This window comes from Oncorhynchus masou, chromosome 18 (assembly GCF_036934945.1).
Source record: "Oncorhynchus masou masou isolate Uvic2021 chromosome 18, UVic_Omas_1.1, whole genome shotgun sequence".
Classification (NCBI taxonomy): domain Eukaryota; kingdom Metazoa; phylum Chordata; class Actinopteri; order Salmoniformes; family Salmonidae; genus Oncorhynchus; species Oncorhynchus masou.
This window is the reverse complement of record NC_088229.1, coordinates 64,834,566-64,858,740: the sequence shown is the minus strand read 5'-3', so window position 1 is coordinate 64,858,740 and position 24,175 is coordinate 64,834,566. Positions and strand designations below refer to the sequence as shown.

Below are 24,175 nucleotides of genomic sequence, written 5' to 3'. Positions count from 1 at the left end.
AGTCGGCTTTCATTGACAAAGCCTCCTTCACTCACGCCGCCAAACTTACCCTAGTAAAACTGACTATCCTACCGATCCTCGACCGGGCGATGTCATCAACAAAATTGCCTCCAACACTCTACTCAGCAAACTGGATGCAGTTTATCACAGTGCCATCCGTTTTGTTACTAAAGCACCTTATACCACCACACTGGACTTGTATGCTCTACGGCTGGCCCTCCTACATATTGGTCACCAGACCCACTGGCTCCAGGTCATCTACAAGTCCATTTTAGGTAAAGGCTGCTTTATCTGTTCACATCCATGGCAACACCCATCCTAGCACGCGCTCCAGCAGGTGTATCTCACTGATCATCCCCTAAAGCCAACACTTCATTTGGGGTGTTCCAGTACTCTGCTGCCTGTGACTGGCCCAATTGCAAAATCCCTGAAGTTGGAGACTTTTATCTCCTCACCAACTTCAAACATGTGCTATCTGAGCAGCTAACCACGCTGCAGCTGTACATAGTCTATTGGTAAATAACCCACCCATTTTCACCTACCTCATCCCCACACTGTTTTTATTTATTTACTTTTCTGCTTTTTGCACAAGTATCTCTACCTAAACATGACCATCTGATCATTTATCACTCAAGTGCTAATCTGCAAGGTTGTAAAAACGCAAAACCTCCTATGCCTTTTGCAACAAATACAGACTCGCCTTTTTTGTACTGTGTTATTGACTTGTTAATTGTTTACTCCATGTGTAACTCTGAATTGGCTCACACTGCTAAGCTTTATCTTCCCAATCAGATGAGAACTTGTTCTCAACTAGCCTCTGGTTAAATAAAGGTGAAATAAAAAGAGAAAAAAAAAAACTACTCTACTAAACACAACACCAGTAATCTACAAAAAAAAACCTAGACAAAACCAACACATAATTCACCCATGTCACATCCTGGCCTGACCAAAATAATAAAGAAAACACAAAATACTAAGGCCAGGGCATGACATAATTGATCATTAATGCGTAGCTTACTGTCCAGTTACTGTTGAGTTTAACTAGATGGATGGCAAATTCTGCTCTCTGTCTTATCAATAAATTAAGTGATGTCTTGACATTGGAAAGAGAAATAGCTACCTGGTCTGAAAATAGTGTTTGTTGAGAATGCTGAACACAGCTAAGAACATTTCCAAATCTGATAGCTTCTTTAATTGTGACTTATTCAACCCAGATGCAAATGCAGTTGCATTGTTTTTAATAAAACCTTGGAGGGCATGCCATAGAATCCAGGGGTGATCGACTGAATTGTTATCGATCATTATGAATTCAGTTAAGATTCAAATTGATCACAGAATGTATGATGAAATGCCATCAGATCAGATAATCTTGTTTCTCATGGTCTGAGATTGCTTTAGGTCCCTTTTGGCAAACTCCAAGCGGGCTGTCATGTGCCTTTACTGAGGAATGGCATCAGTCTGGCCAGACTACCATAAAGGCCTGATTGGTGGCGTGCTGCAGAGATGGCTGTCCTTCTGGAAGGTTATTCAAGCCCCACAAAGGAACTCTGCAGCTCTGTCAGAGTGACCATTGGGTTCTTGGTTACCTCCTTGACCAAGGCCCTTCTCCCACGATTGCTCAGTTTGGCCAGTCGGCCAGCTCTAAGAGTCTTGGTGGTTCCAAACTTCTCCATTTAAGAATGACGGAGGACACTGTGTTCTTGGGGACCTTCAATCCTGCATACCTTTTTTGGTACCCTTCCCCAGATCATGGCTTGGTTTTTGCTCTGACATGCACTGTCAATTGTGGGACCTTATACGGACAGGTGTGTGCCTTTCTAGATCATGTCCAATCAATTGAATTGACCAATTCAAGTTGTAGAAATATCTCAAGGATGATCAATGGAAACAGGATGCACCTGAGCTCAATTTCAAGTCTCATAGCAAAGGATCTGATTACTTATGTAAATAGTCTATTTCTGAAAGTGTACTCTTTTGCTTTAGGATTATGTGCTTGCAAGGATGAGATTGTAATCAGAGAGTATATTATGCTGGAGAGCCTTGGTTGAATTGTTGTTGGTCTTATTAGATTTCTCCCCCATGTCCAAAATGGCATTCATGTCTGTCCCAATAACCCAATGGAATTCAGGTCATTTTAACAATATGCTGTTCAGAGAATCAAAAAATGTAGGATCATATGAATTTGGAGCGTACACATTAATAAAGGCAATTTTCTTTCCTTTATGGATACAATTAATTAAATTGCCTTCTTGGTCTTTGCCTTTACTCATGATGGTAATATTGAGTGTATTATATATCATTATAATTATACCTTTAGTTTTGTTTGGGGCTGATGAAAAAGCAGTCAGTTTGTACAAATTGTTCTCTATTCTATGTGAGTCCTTTTGGAGCAGTTGTGTTTCTTGAAGCATTGCTATATCAACATGGTTTCTTGCTGGAACATTTAATAGGATGAGAGAGAATAGCTAGCGTTGCCATTGTTAATAAAGACAAACACCTATTGGTCGTTCTCCACACAGAACCCACGTTCCCCACACAGAACCAGGGTTCCATAGCCACAGGCAGAACAGTTGAAACTGGAGCAGCAGCATGACCAGGTAGGCTGGGGACAGCAAGGAGTCATCAGGCCAGGTAGTCCTGAGGCATAGCCCTAGTGCTCAGGTCCTCTGAGAGAAAGAAAAAAAGAAAGAGAGAAAAAGAGAGAGAATTAGAGGGAGCATACTTAAATTCACACATCCTACTCAAAACCCATTGGAGGAGGTCTGAGGCAAGAAATCTTGGGTCGTCTCCTCCAATGGGGTTTAAGGAGGTGCAATGGTCAGTCCTTGCATCCATATACCACGTTTCAGGTATGACCCAGATGCAAACAGTGTCAAAGAAACAAAAGTTTATTTCTAATATAGGAGCACTTTGCACCCTCATCCAGAGAGGGTGCAAAGTGTCCAGAACGGCAGGCAGCCTCAAGTTCAGGGCAGAATGGTCAAAACCGGGAAGGACTAGAAAACAGGAGCAAGAAACAGACATGAGCAGGGGAACGTACGCTGGTAGGTTTCACAAACAAAACGAACTGGCAACAGACAAACAGAGCACACAGGTATAAATACCAAGGGGATAATAAGTAAGATGGATGACACCTGGAGAGGGGTGGAGACAAGCACAAAGACAGGTGACAGATCAGGATGTGACACCATAGCTTGGTATATGAATTTGAGAGTGATTACATTTCTCCAGACACATCCCTCAGCTTTTTACCAAAACGGGCCGAGTATGCTTTGTTATTGTTTCAACTGTGTATTGCCACTTTAATAAATACATCAATGAGCATACAAGTATGTTTAAGTATACATGACTGTTGGGAGTGTGGTGCCATACCTTTAGCTCCCAGGTGCAACAGAGCTGACACACTAAAGATGAAGTTGCAGCAGATGTCTTGACCACCCTTTGGCTGTTCTCTAGACCAGTGGTTCCCAAACAATTTTGTTTTTTTAGCCCATAGATATCATTGTAATATCATAGTCATTCAAATATCACATAAGTACACATTAGACATGGCAAAATGTATAGAATTGCAAGACAATAAGCATGAAACCAGCTAAATTATCTCCAACAACAACAAGGGTGTGAACAGTTTGTGTCATGAACAGTGCTTGTGCCGATAGAAATAGATGTGGCGTGTGATGTTCCCCAATGCTGGAAGGGGGTCCCAAGTGACAAAGTTTGGGAACCCCTGGCTCTAGTCAACAATAGCACTGGAAGGTGTCCCAGTCGCTGGAAGTTGTCCTGGGTGCCGGAAGGTGACCCGGGCGCCGGAAGGTGTCCTGGGTGACGGTAGGTGTCCTGGGTGACGGTAGGTGACCCGGGCGCCGGAAGGTGTCTCAGGCACATTTTGTGGCCACGTCACCTCCCTCAGAACCAGTAAAGATCTCCAGGTTCTTACAGTGGGGCATCAGCACAATCTATAGAGGGGGCAGAACAATACTGGAGATGGAATTAGATTTAGTATGGAGTCAAAGGTCCAACTTAAAATCCTTGTACAATAAAAAGGAAAAAAGGTCAACAAAAGTATGACACTGGAGTTTGAGGAAGGTGGAGCGATACATATGCGCTGAGTTGTGTAAGGCATAAGATGAGTTGGTGACTCACTGGTCCAAACTTGGCGTCCTCTGCCTCTTTGGTGTACTGGTCCAGGTCGATGAAGTAGAAGCCTGACTACCTGGTCAAACGTGTTCTCTCTACACACACTGACCTGTCTTCTGAGAACAACTGGAGTGAGAGAGAGAGGGAAATAAGATAGTCAGTTAATGTCACAGACAGAGTTCAATTGTTTTAACATCTTCATGTTGCAGTCCATTTTAAGACTGCTGTGGCTGTATCAAGAGAGGCCACTATGGATAATAATTTAGCCAAATAAGTTAACACACGCAATATTAGACTGGACTGAGTCGAGTTGTGGAGAGTTGTAGGGCAATTCCACGGTCACAGAGTGATGCTGAGAAAGTGATACTTTAAAATGTATGTCAAACAAAAACCAATGACTTCAAAGTGAAACAAACCATACAACTATATGCACAAGGACTACTTTTAACAATTTGCAATCATTGGTTTGTTTGACATACATTTTAAAGTAAAACATCTGAGAATCAGCAACCATTTTGTTACTGCATAAATGTGCTGTACCAATCCACGCCACTTGTCAATCAGCATGGCTCAGTATTGAACAGCCTTCTGTCATCTAATGTCCAACCCATCTTACCTACTGTCACGTCTACTCCCCCCCTCAATCTTTATCACAGGGTCTTTGGTTTGATCCCTCACCTCAATCAGTGCCTCTCTCACCGCTGCTGCCTGATACCTCACCTTTGTTATTGCCTCTGTCATGCCCTGGTCTTAGTATTTTGTGTTTTCTTTATTATTTTGGTCAGGCCAGGGTGTGACATGGGTTATTTATGTGGTGTGTTTTGTCTTGGGGTTTTTATAGGTTATGGGATTGTGGTGTAGTATAGTTGTCTAGAAAAGTCTATGGTTGCCTGGAGTGGTTTTCAATCAGAGGCAGGTGTTTATCGTTGTCTTTGATTGGGAACCATATTTAGGCAGCCATATTCTTTGAGTGTTTCGTGGGTGATTGTTCCTGTCTCTGTGTTTGTTTGCACCAGATAGGCTGAGTCACTTTGGCTTTTCTTTTTTCCTTGTTTTGGAAGAGAAGAGAACGTGAGCCAGGTGCGCCAGTCTCCTTGCGGAGATGGTGCAAAATCCATCAACATGGTCGGTCCCTGGGATTGGGCTGGCCAACACGATTCGGTTTGCTTGGAAGGAAAAGGAGTTGGAGCCTTTAGGAGGGGAAAATTTTGGAAGGACAATCTTGATGGGGATTCTAAAGCTGACGGTGAAGGACGTGTTTTGCTTCCAAGGTAACTCGTTGGAGGGAGCATACGACGTGGCACTAAATACAGAGGAGAAACATGATGATATCCTGAGAAGAGCAAGAGCAGTGGGAGGTGAGAGGCCGATAAGCCACTATGAAATAACAAGCCTGGCGAGGAACAACTTTAGGGTTGTAACTGTCAACATGTACAACCCATATGTTAAGGACGAAGAGGTGAGGGCCTTTCTGGGGAGAAACATGGATAACATCTCCTCAGCAAGGCACCTCAAAGACTCCCTTGGATTTTGGAATGGGAGGAGAGGCTTCCAGGCCCTCCTCAGGGAGAACCCAAAGGGACATGGTGGCTACCTCCATCCTCCTATGTTCTCCCTAGGGGCTGACAGGGGGACGTTGTTTTATGCACGTCAGCCCCCATTTTGCAGGCGCTGTATGGCCTAAGGCGAAGGATTGTGACAAGCCTAAGATGTGCCACGGGTGTGGCTCGTCAGCACACCTGTGGCGGGGGTGCCCGGCTCGTCAGAGGTCATACGCGTCTGCGGCTGGGGGGGGGGGGCAGGAGCGGGGGATGGGGGAAGAAGAGGAGGGGAAGGAAGCATGCCTCATGACCAGAGTACAGGTCCAGAGGGGAAGGCGGCAAGGAAGGAGGAGGAGCAAGAAGCGGAGGATGGAAGAGAGAAGGAAACGGAAGGCACGGGAGTAGGAGAACCAGGAAAAGCGGCGGAAGAAGGCAACCGAGTGGAGGAGCATGAGAGAGAAGAAAGTGAGGGAGGGGTGGTGGAGAAGGAGACGGTGGAAGAGCAAGTGGAGTGGGGGGAAAGTGCCCTGGTGGAAGAGATGAGGGGTATGGTGGAGGAGCTGGCGGGGGGGTGGTGGTGGTATCTCTCCACTGCCGCCATCACCAAAGAAGAGAGTGAAGAGGAGGGTGCGATTGGCCGACAGTGAGAGAGAGGGGATGGCCAAGAGAGCGATGGGGGTAAGAGAAACCTCTGGGTTGCTGCTGGTTTCCCCAGGCCCTCAACTTCTGTTGGGTGGGGACACACCTAACAAGACCCAGGACTGGGTACAGGAGGAGGTGTGGAGTGTTTTGTTTGGGGACTCAGCCTCCTCTATTTTTTCCAAACCAGCTGCAGCGATGGGGAGGGGTGTGGGAGTAGACCCAGGGTGCAGGGCACCCCGGAGCCAAACACTATTCCTGCATCCTGGGTTGGCGAGATGGAGGAAGAGACGTCGGGAGTACGGATGGTGTTATCACCGGTAGATATGGAGCAGGGGAGCATCGGGTGAGTCTCCTGTTTTAGTTTTTTTCTGTCTGGGTTTAGTATTTGAGCGTATTACATGTTTTTATTTTTATTCTTTCATGGGGTCTAATTTTACTTTTGTTAGTTTAAATGTAAGGGGTTTAAGGGATTTTGTTAAGAGGAGGGCGGTTTTTAGTTATTTGGAGGGTGTGGGGTTTGATTTTTGTTTTTTTACAGGAGGTTCACCTGAGGGATGGAGGGGATGTTAGTAGGTTTAAGAGGGAGTGGGAGAAGGGGGAGTCGGTTTGGGGTATTGGGGGGGGTGCACTCATCGGGGGTAGGGATTTTGTGTGGGCACAGGGAGGTAAAAGTGGAGCGTTCTTTTGTGGTGATGCAGGGGAGGGTTATAGGGGTGGATGTTACAATAAGGGATTGTAAATTTAGATTAGTGGTGGTGTATGGGCCACAGGTGGTGGCAGACAGGAAGGAGATGGTGGACTGTCTGGCGCCCCTGTGTGTCACAAATAGGAAATTAGTGATAGGGGGGTATTTTAATACAGATTTAGGAATAGGGGGGGATAGCAGTGCAGGCGCCATTGCCGGGCTAATGGCTTGCCATGGTCTGGTTGATGGTGGCCTGCACACTACTCCGAAAATGGCCGGTCCTACATGGCGCAACTCCAGGGTATTTTTTTGTACCCAGGTCTTTGGGTAAGTTGTCTGGGCGGCTGTTGCCTGTTTTCTTTTCGGATCACGACGGGGTGCTACTGCAGGTGGGGTCGCCAGTCTGCCTCTTTTGTAGGGGGTACTGGAAGTTAGATCGGGATGTGCTGGAGGAGCAGGCTTTTGTTGACGGGTTTTTTGGTTTCTTTTGGAGGCTTGAAGGCCTCCGGTCCATGTGCGAGGGAGTGTTAGAGTGGTGGGAATTAGTTAAGGTGAGGATTAGGGCTTTTATAATAGGGTATTGCAAGAGGAAAAAAAGGGAGGAGAGGAGGGAGGTGGATCGTATCCAAAGGTTAATTGAACTCGAGTACGAGGCAGGCAACCTCGGCGGGTCGTTTGACTGGGAGAGATCCGCAACCCTAAAGGCGCAGCTCAGGGAGTTGCAGGAGCGGAAGGCTTGAGCTTTCCTGGAGCGTGCGCATAGTGGCTTTCTAGAACACAATGAGACTTGTTCTGCTATGTTCTTTAAGTCGGTTAGGGCCAGACAGAGTAGGAAGGTAATGCATGGCGTTAGGGAAGAAAATGGTAGTATAGTTAGAGAACCAGAGGATATGGTCAGGGTGACAACTGATCATTTCCGAGGTTTATTTAAGGAAAGGGAAATAGATGTAGAGCAGGGAAATGTGTTTTTAGAACACTTGTCCAGGCGGTTGCCGGAGGATATTAGAGAAGTGATGGAGGCCCAGATCTCACTAGAAGAGGTTGAGAGCGCTCTTAGGAGGATGGGAAAAGGGAAGGTGCCTAGGATGGATGGGCTGCCGGCTAGATTTTATCTCAAGTTTTGGGGTATACTTGGACCAGTGGTCCTCGAAGTCTTGAAGGCCATCCTTGAGACGGGGGTCCCGGGGGGATCAATGGCTGTTGGTGTGCTGTCACTTTTATATAAGAAGGGGGAAGTAACAGACCTTGGCAACTGGCGGCCGTTGACCATGCTGTGTGTAGATTACAAGCTACTTGCAAAGGTTTTAGCAGACCGGTTGCGCACAGCCCTTCCCTACGTCGTCCATGAGGATCAGACGTGCGGGGTAGAGGGCCGCTCTATTAGATGGAACCTACAGTTAATCAGGGACTCCATCTCTTGGGTTGAAGATAGAGGACTGCCTTTAATGGTAGCAGCGCTAGATCAGGCGAAAGCCTTTGATCGCGTGAATAGATCCTTTTTATTCAGAGTGTTAGGTCGATTAGGATTTGGGGAGAAGTTCATAGGATGGATTCGTACATTTATATGTCGGAGCGGGGTGCCGAGTTAGTGTAAATAGTCACGTGGGTGATGTTTTTGACCTCTAGTCTGGGGTCAGGCAGGGGTGCCCACTCTCGGCTCTCCTCTTCGTTCTGTACATGGAGCCTCTAGGGGCTGCCATTAGGGCAGACACGGGGGTGGAAGGCTTGTTGATCCCTGGAAGTGGTGGGCTGCGTGTTAAGATGACGCAGTACGCCGACGACACTTCCTTGCTGCTGTGCAAGGACTCGTGCCTGACAAGGTCCCTTGCCATCTTTGGGGATTTCACCCGAGCGTCGGGAGCGGTTCTGGACCATGCAAAGTCTTCCGTCAAGTTTTTTGGAAGATGGCGTGGTAGAACGGATGTGCCCGGGGGGGTTATCTCTCTGTGAGGGGGCCCTGAGGATTCTCGGGGTCCATTTTGAGACCTCCGGCTCAGCGACGCTAAACTGGAACATGCGTATCGCTCATCATTATCTTTATTAAAAATGTATGAAGATAACCACGTTGCATTTTGGTCCTCCTCTCTTACAACGGAAAAAAACCTTAACAGCCTCTCATGTTGGCCCCATTATAATAAGACTGTCCTCTGCAGTCCTCAAAATAATTTTTGAGAATCAGTGATGCCAAATGTTGGCCCGTAGACTCTTCTGCCTCAAATAACCCCATAAAATCTAGAATGATAGAGAAGAATTTTGCCAACTTCATGTCACTCACCATTATTAAAATGACCTTGCTGCTCAACAAATCAATGAGTTCATTCTGTATTTGGTGGCCAAGGTAGCTCGTGTCACTCGGCAGCTCGCGGCTGTGCTTCCCTTTGTAGTCTGTAATAGTTTGCAAGCCCTGCCACATAAGACGAGTGTCAGAGCCAGTGTAGTATGATTTAATCTTAGCCCTGTATTGACGCTTTGCCTGTTTGATGGCTCGTCGCAGGCCATAGCAGGATTTCTTGTAAGCGTCCGGGTTAGAGTCCGGCACCTTGAAAGCGGCAGCTCTAGCCTTTAGCCCAGTGCGAATGTTGCCTGTAATCCATGGCTTCTGGTTGGGGTATGTACGTACAGTCACTGTGGGGACGACGTCCTCGATGCACTTATTGATAAAGCCAGTGACTGTTGTGGTGTACTCCTCAATGCCATCGGAAGAATCCCGGAACATGTTCCAGTCTGTGATAGCAAAACAGTCCTGTAGTTTAGCATCTGCTTCATCTTACCACTTTTTTATAGACCGAGTCACTGGTGCTTCCTGCTTTAATTTTTGCTTGGAAGCAGGAATCAGGAGGATAGAGATGTGGTCGGATTTACCAAGTGCAGGGCGAGGGAAATCTTTGTACGCGTCTCTGTGTGTGGAGTACAGGTGATCTAGAATTCTTTCCCCTCTGGTGGCACAGTTAACATGCTGATGGAAATTTGGTAGAACTGATTTAAGTTTCCCTGCATTAAAGTCTCCAGCCACTAGGAGCGCCGCCTCTGGGTGAGTGGTTTCCTGTTTGCTTATTTCCTTATACAGCTGACTGAGTGCAGGCTTAGTGCCAGCATCTGTTTGTGGTGGTAAATAAACATCCACGAAAAGTATAGCTGAAAACGCTCTAGGCAAGTGGCGTGGCCTGCAATTTATCACAATATACTCTACTTCAGGCGAGCAAAATCTAGAGACTTCCTTAGATTTCGTGCACCAGCGGTTGTTTACAAATATGCACAGACCCGTTACAGCATGTATCCCGCTAGCTGAATATCCATGTCATCATTCAGCCACGATTTCATGAAACATAGGATATTACAGTTTTTGATGTCCCGTTGGTAGGATATTCATGATCGTACCTCGTCTCGTTTATTGACTAATGATTGCACGTTGGCGAGTAGTATTGACGGTAACGGCAGCTTTCCCACCCACCTTTTTTGGGTCCTGACCAGGCATACGGCTCTTTGTCCTCTGTACCTGCATCACTTCCTCTTACAAATAAAGTGGATGTCGGCCCTGCCGGGTGTTTGGAGAATGTCTTGTTTGTTGAAGAAAAAATCTTTGTCTAGTCCGAGGTGAATGATCGCTGTCCTGATATCCAGAAGGACTTTTTTGCCGTAAGATACGGTTGCAGAAACTTTGTGTACAAAATAAGTTACAAATAACGTGAAAAAACCCCACAACCTCGAGGGATTGTTTCACCACTCAACAAGGTCATCCTGGAATACTGGTGGTGGCAACTGCTTCCATCACTCTCATTCCTTGGGAAAACAACGTTAGGTGGTACCTCACTAGGTCCTCTGCAAACTATTTCTGTCCGAATTCTGTCAGTCAGAACTGAAAGCCAGTCAGCAGGGTCTGTAGACAGTGGTTCATCCTCAGCAGCAGGATTTGGTGGGGATGCTGCTACAGGCATTTCTAATGGAGAGCATACGTTATTCATAGCATTTATAGTGGTGGAACCTCCCACATGCATACCCAGTAATAATAAAATCATCATTGTTATCTACAATATAGAAACTTAAAACTTTACTAAAGGGAAATTATTTATTTTGTTTATGTTATGCAGGGATGCACACATAAACACATGTGTGTGTACCCACACAAATGTGCACATGTACACAAACACACCTGAAGAATCCTGCTGGTGAGAACTGGAAGCAAATGGGTCTTCATCCTCATCCTCAGGCTCAGACAAAATTTGTGAAGAGGCCTGTGTGGTTGAGGAGGTGGATGGCTCCTCATCCTGAGGCTCCGAGATCATTTCTGAAGAGGCCTGTGTGGCTGAGGAGGTAGATGGCTCCTCATCCTGGCCAGTGCCAGAGGGTGCTCCAAAATATTTCAGAAGTGCCCCTGAATTTGCATTGAAATACAGTATATGAGTCTGACACCCTAAATACATTTGTTGCACAATTAAATATACATGTCATTATGCACAATGTATCAAACTTTCAGAATAGGAACCAAATTAACCACACAACCTCCTTGGTTAATTCTAGGCATAAGACACCCCAAAAGACTCAATATATCACAAAATATACAAAATATCAGCATAATATAGACGTCTTTTAAGTTAGCCTACAGCATTGGAAATTCCCTTTACTGAGCTCAGGACCTAGTCAATACAATCACAGAAAACCTTTATGTAACCTCAATGAAAGTTAACCAAATCAATAATGTGCTCGTTAGGTTGTAATCGTTTTGCTGCAGGCTACACACATTATCATGATGAAACTGTGTGAAATTATATTCAATGTTATGTAAGCTAGTTGGACAGAAAACTGAATATTGTCGCCCTATGTGTAATAGCATAGCAAGCAACATAGGCTAACAAACATAAGTCTTGTACTAGCCTACATCATTACATGCAGAAAAATTATACTCATAAAGAGATGACATAGCTTGTATGAACATAACAAGATTCAACAAATGAGACATGACATGTTCCACAGACATGTGTCAAACAGAAATGGAATAATGTGTCAAAAACAAAAGTAATGGACTGCACCAGATTTGCCAGTTCTTGCTGTGAGATGTTACCCCACTCGTCCACCAATGCACCTGCAAGTTCACAGACATTTCTGGGGGGAATGGCCCTAGCCCTCACCCTCCGATCCAACAGGTCCCAGACGTGCTCAATGGGATTGAGATCTGGGCTCTTTGCTAGCCATGGCAGAACACTGACATTTCTGTCTTGCAGGAAATCATGCACAGAATGAGCAGTATGGCTGATGGCATTGTCATGCTGGAGGGTCATGTCAAGATGAGCCTGCAGGAAGGGTACCACATGAGGGAGGAGGATCTATTCCCTGTAACGCACAGCATTGAGATTGCCAACAATGACAACAAGCTCAGTCCGATGATGCTGTGACACAACACTCCAAACCATGATGGACCCTCCACCTCCAAATCGATCCCGCTCCAGAGTACAGGCATCAGTGTAACGCTCATTTCTTCGACGATAAACGCGAATCCAACCATCACCCCTGGTGAGACAAAACCATGACTCGTCAGTGAAGAGCCCTTTTTGCCAGTCCTGCCTGGTCCAGCGACGGTGGGGTTGTGCCCATTTGTGCATTGTTTCCTGGTGATGTCTGGTGAGGACCTGCCTTACAACAGGCCTACAAGCCCTCAGTCCAGCCTCTCTCAGCCTATTGCGGACAGTCTGAGCACTGATGGATGGATTGTGCGTTCCTTGTGTAACTCGGGCAGTTGTTGTTGCCATCCTGTACCTATCCCGCAGGTGTGATGTTTGGATCCTGTACAGGTGTTGTTACATGTGGTCTGCCACTGCGAGGACAAGGTTAATTTACCCACATTCCCACACGATGACATGATATCATTGATGTGACGTGCAAATGAGCGTTAGAAAACCGATCGCGCAAATGTTACCATTCCAATTGCTTTGGTGCGGGCGCCCCGTGCCGACCCCGGCAAGATGCCGCCCTGGGAGGCTGCCCATGTCGCCCATACCTAAATCCGCCACTGCTTCCAGAGTATGAGAGGTGATAAATCTTGACTGTCTGTTGTAGATCATGATGTAGCTTATGATACCTAGCACTGATTGATTGACGTCGGGGAAATGCAATGCAGTCCCCATCTATCCCCACACAGTACTGACTTTTTCAAACATAATGCAGGAGTCATCATTTGTCCTTCACTTTGATGTGCTGGGCTGTAATATTAGTTGGAAGTCATAGTAAAAATCCATTATAGGATTAAAAAAAAGGTGCTTATGACATTTTCAGTCTTCATACTAGTGTCATTAACAGGATTGAGGCCAGTCTGCGAAACTTTGTCACAATCAGCCTTTGTTCAAGAACAAGGTAGAAAACAACAAGGTAGAAGGCATTGGGTCCGGGCCATACCACTGGCCAAAGACTTCTGTTCTGCCTCCCTTTCAGCTGCTCTCAGCAGTGTGAGAGCCAGCCAAGTAAAATAAAAGCTTTGTGCCTGGGCTCTCACACACGCACACACACACACACACACACACACACAAGCACACACACACAGTACCAGTCATTAGGTGCCTGGGAAGGTCTCCCACGCACATACACACATTCACACACACTCACACACTCTCTTTCTCTCTCTTTCTATGATAATTCAAACACAAACACACACACACACACACACACACACACACACACGTCTAGCAATAACTGGGCTGACTAGGGAAGTCCTTCAAAGGGCTCTTTATGTTGCAACAAAGATAAACAATCTTTCTGTCAAAAATGCAGTGCCGAGGGATGTTGTGTGTGTCTGTACTCAACATTAAATAGGGATTTAAGAACATTATACTAAAATTAGGCTATATTTGTTCTCCATAAGAGTATACATGTATGTGAGATTTTCCCATCCTAAGTCAGGCATAGTAAAAGGCTTTGAAAGCAAGCTATCCACATGTCAGGGAGTGTGTCAAAATCAACAAGTCATTGATTACGTAAAATAACTGATAATCGGATAGCCTTGTAGTTAAGGCTGTAGGGCATCACTCCTCCCAAATGTTAGTATTAGTCTAAGAATCCAGTGTTAATGCACGTACATGCAGTCTCACCGTACTATTGCAATGATAAATCAGCAAAGCCTTAAGAGCAAATTCTGACGAATAGATCTCATTACGAAACCATGACGGCATCGCAGTCGGGAGGTATAAAATTAGCGTTCAGTCAGCACCGCTCGGTCACAGAATGTAATTTCTTTGAAAGCCGTACACGTTCAGCCATGACAAATGCTCACTGTTTGGGAATAGCTCCCAAAATGAAGCTCTCAAAATGTAGCCTAACATAGATGGGTTGGACCAACTACACTGCAGCCTATGTCTGGCAGACCTGGTAAAACACGACAAAGGCATGACCGCCACCAGACGGGATGCTAGCATGTGAGGCTAACAAAGTCCTTAACACTGATGGCGCATGAGTGACACTGTAACTATCGTGTCATGTTAACGGTATGTGACACTAGATGTGGCAAAACAGGTGCACCACTGGACAAGGTGATTTGGGTCAGTTGTGAGCTATGCACAGGTTCAGTAGTTCCCAGATATGACCGCCACCAGAGAGGATGCTAGCCTATGAAGCTGACAAGGTCCTTCCCATTATTAACACGGATGGCGCGTGAGTGACACTGTGACTCGATGTCCAAAATTCCCAGGTTTTCTAGCTTTAAGTAATGGATACAGTAGTGCAGACAACTATTACAGGCTGGCTGGCTACAGCTAGAACATATTGTTCAAATGTAACAGAAGTCCAATAGTTAGAGTGGTAGCTCTGTTAGGGAAACAACAGAGTACAGCACCGAGTAAAAAACAAACAAACAGACAGACAAATATGTGGAAGCACAGTGCTGTCAGGTAGAGGGCGAGATATTACCACACACCTCTTGGAGATGATGACAATGATTCATACATCATGTGGTGTTCCACGGCCGTTGCTAAGCATCAAGGATGTGAGTGTGGACAGGAGGCAGAACAGAAAGGTAATCAAACCAAGCTGAAGAAGTTATCCCTTTCAATGACTTTCTGGTATCCCTATAATAACTAATCATAGACAGCTAACCTATCAGAGTGGAACTTGATATGTCACCATGTCCAGCTAATGTATTGTTTTACAGTATCTAAAGTGCCTTCAGAAAGTAGTCACACCCCTTGACTTAATCCACATTTAGTTGTGTTACAGCCTGAATTATAAATTAATTGAATATATTTATTTGTCATCTACACATAATACCCTAAAATGACAAAGTGAAAAAATGTTTTTAGAAAGGTGTGCACATTTATTGAACAGAAATATGGAATTTGCATAAGTATTCACACCCCTAAGTCAATACTTTGTAGAAGCACCTTTTGAATTAATTAATGCTGTGAGTCTTTCTGGGTAAGTCTCAAGGAGCTTTCCACACCTGGATTGTGCAACATTTGCCCATTATTCTTTAAAAAAAAATTCAAGCTCTGTCAAATTGGTTGTTAGACAACCATTTTCAGGTCTTGCCATAGATTTCCAAGTAGATTTAAGTCAAAACTGTAACTCGGCCACTCAGGAACATTCACTGTCTTCTTGGTAAGCAAGTTCTGTGTCGATTTGGCCTTGTGTTTTAGGTTATTTTCCTGCTGAAAGGAGAATTAATCTCCCAGTGTCTGTTGGAAAGCAGACTGAACCAGGTTTTCCTCTAGGGTTTTGCCCATGCTTAGCTTATCGATTAAAAGCACATCCATAACATGATGCAGCCGCCACTATGCTTGAAAATATGGAGAGTGGTACTCAGTAATGTGTTCTATTGGATTTGCCCCAAACATAACTCTTTGTATTTGGGACAAAAAGCTAATTGCTTTGCCACGTTTTGCTGTATTACTTTAGTGCGTTGTTGCAAACAGGATGCATATTTTGGAATATTTTTCGGTTTCAAGCTTCCTTCTTTTCACTCTGTCAATTAGGTTAGTATTGTGGAGTAATGACAATGTTGTTGCTCCATCTTCAGTTTTCTCCTATCACAGCGATTAAACAGCAACTGTTTTAAAGTCACCATTGGCCTCATGGTGAAATGCCTGAGCGGTTTCCTTCCTCTCCAGCAACTGAGTTAGGAAGACGCTTGTATCTTTGTAGTGACTGGGTGTATTGATATACTAAAGTGTAATTAATAACCTCACCATGCTCAAAGGGATATTCAATGTCTGCTTTTTAAAAATAAATTGTACACATCTATAGGTGCCCTTCTTTGTGAGGCATTGGAAAACCTCTCTGGTCTTTGTGGTTGAATATTTGTTTAAAGTGTACTGCTCAACTGAGGGACCTTACAAATAATTGTATTTGTGGGGTACAGAGATTAGGTATTCATTAACAAATATATTCATTATTACTGCACACATAGTGAGTCCATGATTGCCATAACAAAGGGGTTGAATACTTATTGACTCTAGACATTTCAACTTTTCATTTTTTATTAATTTGTAAAACTTTAGAAAAACATAATTCCACTTTGACATTATGGGGTATTGTGTGTAGGCCAGTGACACAGAATCTCTATTGAATCAATGTTAAACTCAGGCTGTAACACAACTAAATGTGTTAAGGGTTGTGAATAATTTCCGAAGGCACCGTAAAGTAATATGAAACATCAGGTCAGGTCCTAACCCTATAGGAAACCCCCTGGGTCTAAAACTATGACCCAGAGTTTTTCCTGCTCTGATCACACTTTTGTAAAACTCCTTACCCTAGTTACAGTAAACACTATTCAATTAGGCCTTCAAGACTTCCATACACTATTCAAACCACAGATTTACAAAACTAGAAATTATAATATGCAATAACCAGACTTCCTGTTGCTATGAGACTACAGCTTCAGCTTTCAGTTCCCCATTTTGGGACTGGTTAAGGTATTTATAAGCTTTAGAGGGGCTTGGTGGGAGTGAAAGAGAAGGCTTGAAAATGCTTATTTGGAACTTGAAGAACAAAAGCTATGTTGAAATTTGAACATGCCTCAGTGGGGACAACTCTATTTTCTTTGTCCTGGAAATTGTTTAAACTTTTGTGCAGTGATGGCACATTCCTCATCCGATGTGGATTTCAGTCGTCTCAGGCCAACTCAACGACTCACGAAAGAGGTCATGTAAAACCATTCAACCGCATTGATGTTGTCACTAATTTGAGTTGTCATGTTTTCTGTACACCTCGTAAGGTTTAGGCAACACAGATTGAAAAGGCTTTAGATGATCAGCCTCAGAATGGCTTGAGGTGAGTCGCAAGCCTCTTTCCCACATTGACTGAATAGTCAGTCTCTCACAAAAGCCAACCTCGTCAACGCTGCTGCTAGGACTCCATTAGAATTCCAGCTCTGCCAAGAACATTGAGGCCTCGCTCTGCCTTGTAAAAAAGCAGGACATGTTGACTGAGTCAAATCAATGGTGGCAAGTGTATTTAGCCCCATTAAAACAGGCTCTAAACAAAAGTATGTTACCTAACATGGCCCTCCAGTCCCCGCCTCTCAGATGTCTTTGTAGAAAGCACCAATAAAGCCTGTCTTGTTTATTGAAATGGAATGATCCAATTTTAGGGTCTCACTGACGAGAAGAGCCAAGGTTTTAAAACGTGGTAATCTGAAGCCATAAACATATCAAACCGTGAAGTAGCCCACCGTGTTAGGACCTTACAGATAGGTTTAAGTCATGGTGACACATGGAGATTCATTCCAAAGGGATTTGTATCCCACTGCGAAAAGGTGACAGTGTCATCCGAGCCATGTTCCCCTGGAGCCAGAGCTGAAGCGTCAGAGAGCACCCAGGGTCTTGGCCGTGTAGACACACGATCATGTTACGGTTGGAAATGTCTCTCTGACAGGTGGGCCGTAATGTGTATCGGGGAGGGTGGAACGGGGGTGGGTTCACACATGGAGCACTCTGTACAGTTTAAACTTTACAGTAACTGCCTGAACCTAATTTAGGTATCAGTCGAGGCATGCGGGAACATCTTGTGTGATTCAAGTCTTTACGAGGAACATGCAGTGATATGACATCATCTCTTCATTACGGATGTGAGTCATTCTGCAAAGCCTTAGTGTACACTGTAAACTCCCAAGTCCTTTTTAACTCAAATAATTCTAGGAAATTGTACTCAAAGTCAATGAAAAGTAATTATTACTTCAAATCTTTATGTAATACTGACTCCAAACTAAATGAGAAGTCATACCAACAATTTTTTTTTAAAGATACAGTATGGTAACAACTTAACTTTTTCCTCGGAATGCTCTACTGCAGGTAGATTATTTGGGAAGTTATTTTTCAGATCTGTGTTTTTGCATGTACATTGAGTGATTGATTGATCAAATGTTATGCTACACAAAGATACATATTTTATTATAACCAATCATTGAATTTTTGCATTTCGTTAATGAAATGGTTGTACCAGTTTAGTTTCCTTGCACTGTTCTTAACCCTGGTAGTCATTATGAATGCAGGTTGCGGGTGAATACAAATTTCAACGGTTGGTTAGCCTAACGCTGTCACGTTCGTCATAACGAGGAGATTAAGGCGCAGCGTGATAAGAATACATTCTTTTTTATTTACCCGAAGAACACTAAACAAACTAACAAAACGAACGTGACGCTATAAACACGAGTGCTAAATATGCAACTCCACATAGACAATAACCCACAAAATACCTGTAATATTTGTGTTGTGGAGAAATGACCAGGCAGGAGACGGGAGTACAGTTAGTTTTTCCTTTAGTCAAAAACCCCTCGTGCTCTACATTTCCCGGCACCCCAGTGCGCATGTGCATTTCCTATTAGGTGTAGTAACGTAACACTGCCGTAATGCATTACTGCTTAGTAACAGCATAGTAACTAATATAAACAGATGTAGATCCCAGATACTACACTCCTCCCCCATAGTGTTTAACTCCCAGATAACAAGGTAAATATGTTAGGTAACTACTAATGCAATATCTGAACAATGCATTCTTAAACATTTTTCAACTACTGGGTTGAAGCAGACTTTTCAGAGCCCAGCACAAATTCAGGGGATTATTCTGCCCGGAAGATGGAGTTTGTGTCCTAATAACTAACCCAGGTAATGTCCTTTTTCTTTCCTTTTATCTAGGACATATTAAAGTGTTTGTTTTACTGTCTGTTACCTCCTTAACCAGCTCAACTCACAGGTCAAGCTTTTGAGGTGCCCTTCGCTGTCGAATAGGATATCTCCGCTCCTCCTGGGCTTCCTGTGGTGGGCCAAGTTCGGGTGGAAGGTCCGGCTCTGTCTCTCCTGTACGTCCACAGTCAGGAGAATAGTCCTGGGGGTCGTTGTTGTTCTTGTTCTCTCGGCATGTCTCTGCTGGGGCGTTGGACCGTAGCAGATGATCCACATGAACGTTGACCTGGCGATGACCAATTTGGACTTGGTAAGTCAAAGGTCCTCTGCGTTGCAAGATCACACCTGAGTTCCACAGGCGCTTAGGGTGTCTGAAATCACGTACCATCACCCTCTCTTCCTCTTTGAATTTGTGAGGTACCACCACCCTTGATCCCCACAGAACACACCCTTGATCAGTGGACAACTGATCTTTCTTGTCGATGAATGCCCGAAGGTTATAGTCATTTACGAAGGTTGGCCAACCACCTAATGTTGAGTCCAAGTCTTTGGAAAGCACTGGGTCTTTCCTTGTTTCCTCTGCTATGTCAGAAGCATATATGAGCAGTTCATCAATGAGAGAGATCTGGAAGACTGCTCTATCATCTTCACTGTCAGAGTCACTATTGCACGGTAGTCTCGATAGTGCATCGGCATTTGCGTGATCACTGGATCGTCTGTACTCAATCTCGTAGTCGTAGGCTAACAATATCAGAGCCCAACGTTGCATTCGAAGTGCAGCAAGGATTGGTATAGCTGATTTTGGTCCAAGGATGGCCAACAGAGGCTTGTGATCTGTCAGCAGTTGGAACTTCCTTCCGTAGAGGTATTTGTGAAACTTCTTCACTCCGAATATTATGCTCAGGGCTTCCTTCTCAATTTGAGCATAATTTTTCTCACTTGATGACAGAGTCCGTGATGCAAATGCAATAGGATGTTCTTTACCTGACAGTAGAACATGTGAGATGACGGCTCCTACTCCGTATGGAGATGCATCACACGCGAGTCTCAGCTTCATCTCTGTGTTATAGTGGGCAAGCCACTTGCTCTTTAGCAGACGCTGTTTGCAAGTCTTGAATGCTTCTTCGCATTGTGGGGACCAATTCCACTTTGTATCGGCCTGCAGCAATTGGTGAAGCGGATGCAACAATGTGGACAAGTTTGCCACAAACTTTCCTTAATAGTTCAGGAGCCCCAAAAATGACCTCAGCTCTGAGATATTTGTGGGTGCTGGTGCGTTTACGATTGCTTCCACCTTGCTGTTGGTTGGGTGCAGGCCTTGTGCATCAATCTTGTATCCGAGATACTCCACTGCGTCCTGGAGGAACTCACACTTGCTGCTTTTCATTCTGACTCCGTATTTCTCCAGTTCTTGACATCACTTTGTCCAGCACTACAAGGTGCTCTCCAATGGTTGGTGCTGACACAAGGATGTCATCCATAAAGCACACAACATGGTCTATACCGTCCAAGATCTGATTCATTGTTTGTTGGAATATCGCTGGAGCTGTCGAGATTCCATAGGCCAAGCAATTGAATCTGAGTAGCCCCTTGTGTGTATTGATGGTCAGATACTGTTCTGACTCTGGATCCAGCTTCAGTTGCTGGTAAGCGAATGCCAGGTCCAGCTTACTGAAAACCTTCCCACCAGCTAGAGTGGCAAACAGATCTTCAGCGTTTGGTAGTGGATATTCCTCTGGTAGTATGCAGCGATTTACTGTGACCTTGTAGTCACCGCACATTCTGACGGTCTTGTCTTTCTTTGGGACAACAACAATCGGAGCGGCCCAGTCGCTCCTCGCTACTTTCGTGATTATGTTATTCTTCTGTAGGCGGTCCAGTTCCTTCTCTACTGCTTCCTTAAGAGCATAGGGAACTGGACGTGGTTTGTGAAAGATAGGCTTGGTTCCTTCTTGCACTCTGACTTTTGCTGTGAAGTCTTGTATTTCACCATAGCCATCTTTGAAAAGTTCTTTGTGCATCTCCAGCATGTTAGTGAGTGTAGCCTGACTCACTGGTTTGTCATTTCTGAGACTGAAGATTTCTCCCCAGTTCAACTTGATCTTTTGTAGCCAGTTTCTGCCTAGCAAGGCTGATTTTTCTCCTTTAACAATGACAAGCGGTTGCGTCCACTCCTTCCCCTCATACCGGACTGGTACCTGGATCTGCCCTAACACAGGAATAGTGTCGCCAGTGTATGAAGAAAGGCGGATGGACGCGGGCTGAAGAGGGCACTCTTTCAGTTTTTCTTTGTAGTCTCTCTCTGGAACCAGAGATACAGACACTCCGGTGTCCAGCTGCATTTTTACTGGTTTTCCCGCTAACTCCATGTTGAGAGAGATTCCATCTTTTAGTTGTTGAGCTGTGTACACTGTGAACAGTTCCAATACTGTTTCAGTTGTACCTTCCTCTTCTTGTGCTGCGTCTGACACTTTGTGCGCTCTTGCTGTACGTTTTGAGGCCTTACACACTCTCTGTAAATGTCCAACCTTTCCACAATTGTGGCACTTTTCATTTTGGAATCGACATTCACTGTGCTGATGATTATCTCCCCCACATCTGTATCAACTTGGCTTAGACCTTTGAGATGTGGGCTGCTTTGTTCTTGTGCAACCTTGAGGACGTGACTGAAAAAAGTGTGACTTTTGTGAGCTTTTTCCACCACGTGCATCACTGACCTTGTGAACACCTTTCTGACATTCTGCATGTCCCGATAGCTCAATAGTATCCCTGTGGGCAAGCTCGAGTCCAAGTGCTATATCACAGGCATTCTTAAAGGTCAGGTCCTTCTCTGACAGGAGCCTTCTGTGATATGCTTCACCTGTGAGACCACATACAAACTTGTCTCGGAGAGCATCATCAAGAACTTGTGCAAACTCACATGTACTTGCCAGCCCTTTCAAAGCAAGGATTTAGTCAGCCACGGTTTCCCCTTGACTCTGGTGACGTTGGTAAAATCTGAAACGTTCTGCAATGAGAATTGGCTTAGGCTTGAAATACCTTGAAAGAGTTTCAGTCAGTTCTGCATAGTTCAACTCCACCGCTTTCATTGGTTCAATGAGACCTTTCAGCAATCCATACTCAGTTGGACCCAAAACACTGAGAAATACGTCTGCTTTCTTTCCATCTTTGATTTCATTTGCAGCCAGCCAACGCTCAAAACACTCCAAATAGGAATCAAAATCCTCTTTTGTAGCCTCAAACTCTGGTATTCGACCAATGGTTGCCATTTTCACCGTTAATTGTTCAGTTTCCTTATTCCTTGTATTCCTTAATTTTCATCTAATTCTTCACTTCAGAAGTTTCTGCAATTACTTCATTCACTGCACTCATTTGTAATAATGTACACACCGTGTTACGTCCCTTCTTCCTTTTTTTCTTCCCCTTGACAATATTTCTCCACTGAGATCGCCTCACTTCAATGGGTTCAATGAGACTGTTTTTTTTTTATTTAACCACCAGAGGGCAGTGTCGATATTCTGGACTCCAATAGTCTTGCTACTTGGCAGCTCCTGAATACTGTACGAGCAGTGCTAGCAGTGGTTAGCCCTCTATACTGGCGAAAGAAAATCAAAAATAACTGACGAATTACATAATTATTTTGAGTTTCATTACTCACGCAACATTCTTCCCTTCAAGCAATGTCCGTTTATGTAGTTTAATCACCTCGTCGCCACTATAATATTTGTGTTGTGGAGAAATGACCAGGCAGGAGACAGGAGTATGTTACGCCCCTGAAAACAGGGGAGAAATAATCACGAGAGTGATACGGTGTTGTATTCTCAATTCAACGTTTAGTGTAATCATTTCACAAAAGTAACACATTACAAAACAACAGAAAACCCATTATACAAATAACACAGCAAAATATCTTATTAACAACGCACATGTTCATTCACAATCGACATAAGATGACAGCTACTCTCAGTACGATGCTATTCTTCACTTCAACCGAGCAGGGCTAATATTACTCTCTTCAAACTTAACTCTAACTTCCTCGACGTTACTAAGACACACCTTAAACACTCTTGACATGTTTGCGAGTTATAACATTTAAATTACTATTTTTATCATCAATAAAGTACCTGAAAACAGGGGAGAAATAATCACGAGAGTGATACTGTGTTGTATTCTCAATTCAACGTTTAGTGTAATGAGAAAAGACCGCGATTTCCCCCAGGAATAGTGGTGGAGACCAGAGCAATCGATCTCCAGCTCATAGATTAAGAGCATTTCGTAGGTCACAGGTTAACACTTTTAGGCACTACAAAATAAAGTAATCAATATAACGTTTACACATTACTCTCACAATTCGTACACTTTGACAGATTTGAACTTTAACACAATTATATGAATGTTATCAATCTCTATCAACTAATACTGAATGCATCTTTTTAACCTTAGATGTTTTAAGATCCTCACATACTATGAATTTACTAATACTTTTTAATGTACAACAGGCTATGAATATTTCCTTTAACCTGTCACAAGTACAGTTAGTTTTTCCTTTAGTCAAAAAACCATCGTGCTCTACAGTTCCCGGCACCCCAGTGCGCATGTGCATTTCCTATTAGGTGTGGTAACGTAGCGCTGCCGTAATGCATTACTGCTTAGTAACAGCACAGTAACTAATATAAAACAGATGTAGAGCCCAGATACTACAATACCCAAGGAATATGGCTACCTAAATATGGTCCCCAATCAGAGACAACAGATAAACAGCTGCCTCTGATTGGGAACCAATCCAGGCAACCATAGACATATAAACACCAAGATATACAAAAACCTAGATATACAAAAAAAACTAGACATACAAAGCCTCCGGGTACAACTACAGAAACCACCCTCGTCACACCCTGACCTAACCAAAATATTAAAGAAAACAAAGATAACTAAGGTCAGGGCGTGACTAACGCTGGCTATATTCCAATAGAAATTGTAACTTTGCAAGCCAGCATAATGTGATTTACAGCTGAAGTTGCAAAATTCTGGAAAATAGGTTTTCCAGAAATCAGGTTTGCTTTTTTTTTTAC

General features: G+C 44.1%; 1 long non-coding RNA gene across 2 annotated transcripts; it reads right to left on the bottom strand.

Annotated features, from left to right (window-relative positions):
- Window positions 1-862: 862 nt before the first annotated feature.
- Window positions 863-23,299, bottom strand: LOC135505122 (uncharacterized). 2 transcript variants are annotated; one of them, XR_010450220.1, is made up of 4 exons: window positions 23,228-23,294; window positions 22,762-22,818; window positions 4,144-4,263; window positions 863-3,956 (listed from the first exon to the last, which is right to left on the bottom strand). It is a non-coding gene; the product is annotated as an uncharacterized LOC135505122 (long non-coding RNA). The 2 variants fall into 2 exon arrangements; XR_010450219.1 differs by having other exon boundaries at window positions 22,762-23,299.
- Between the last annotated feature and the right edge of the window lie 876 nt (window positions 23,300-24,175).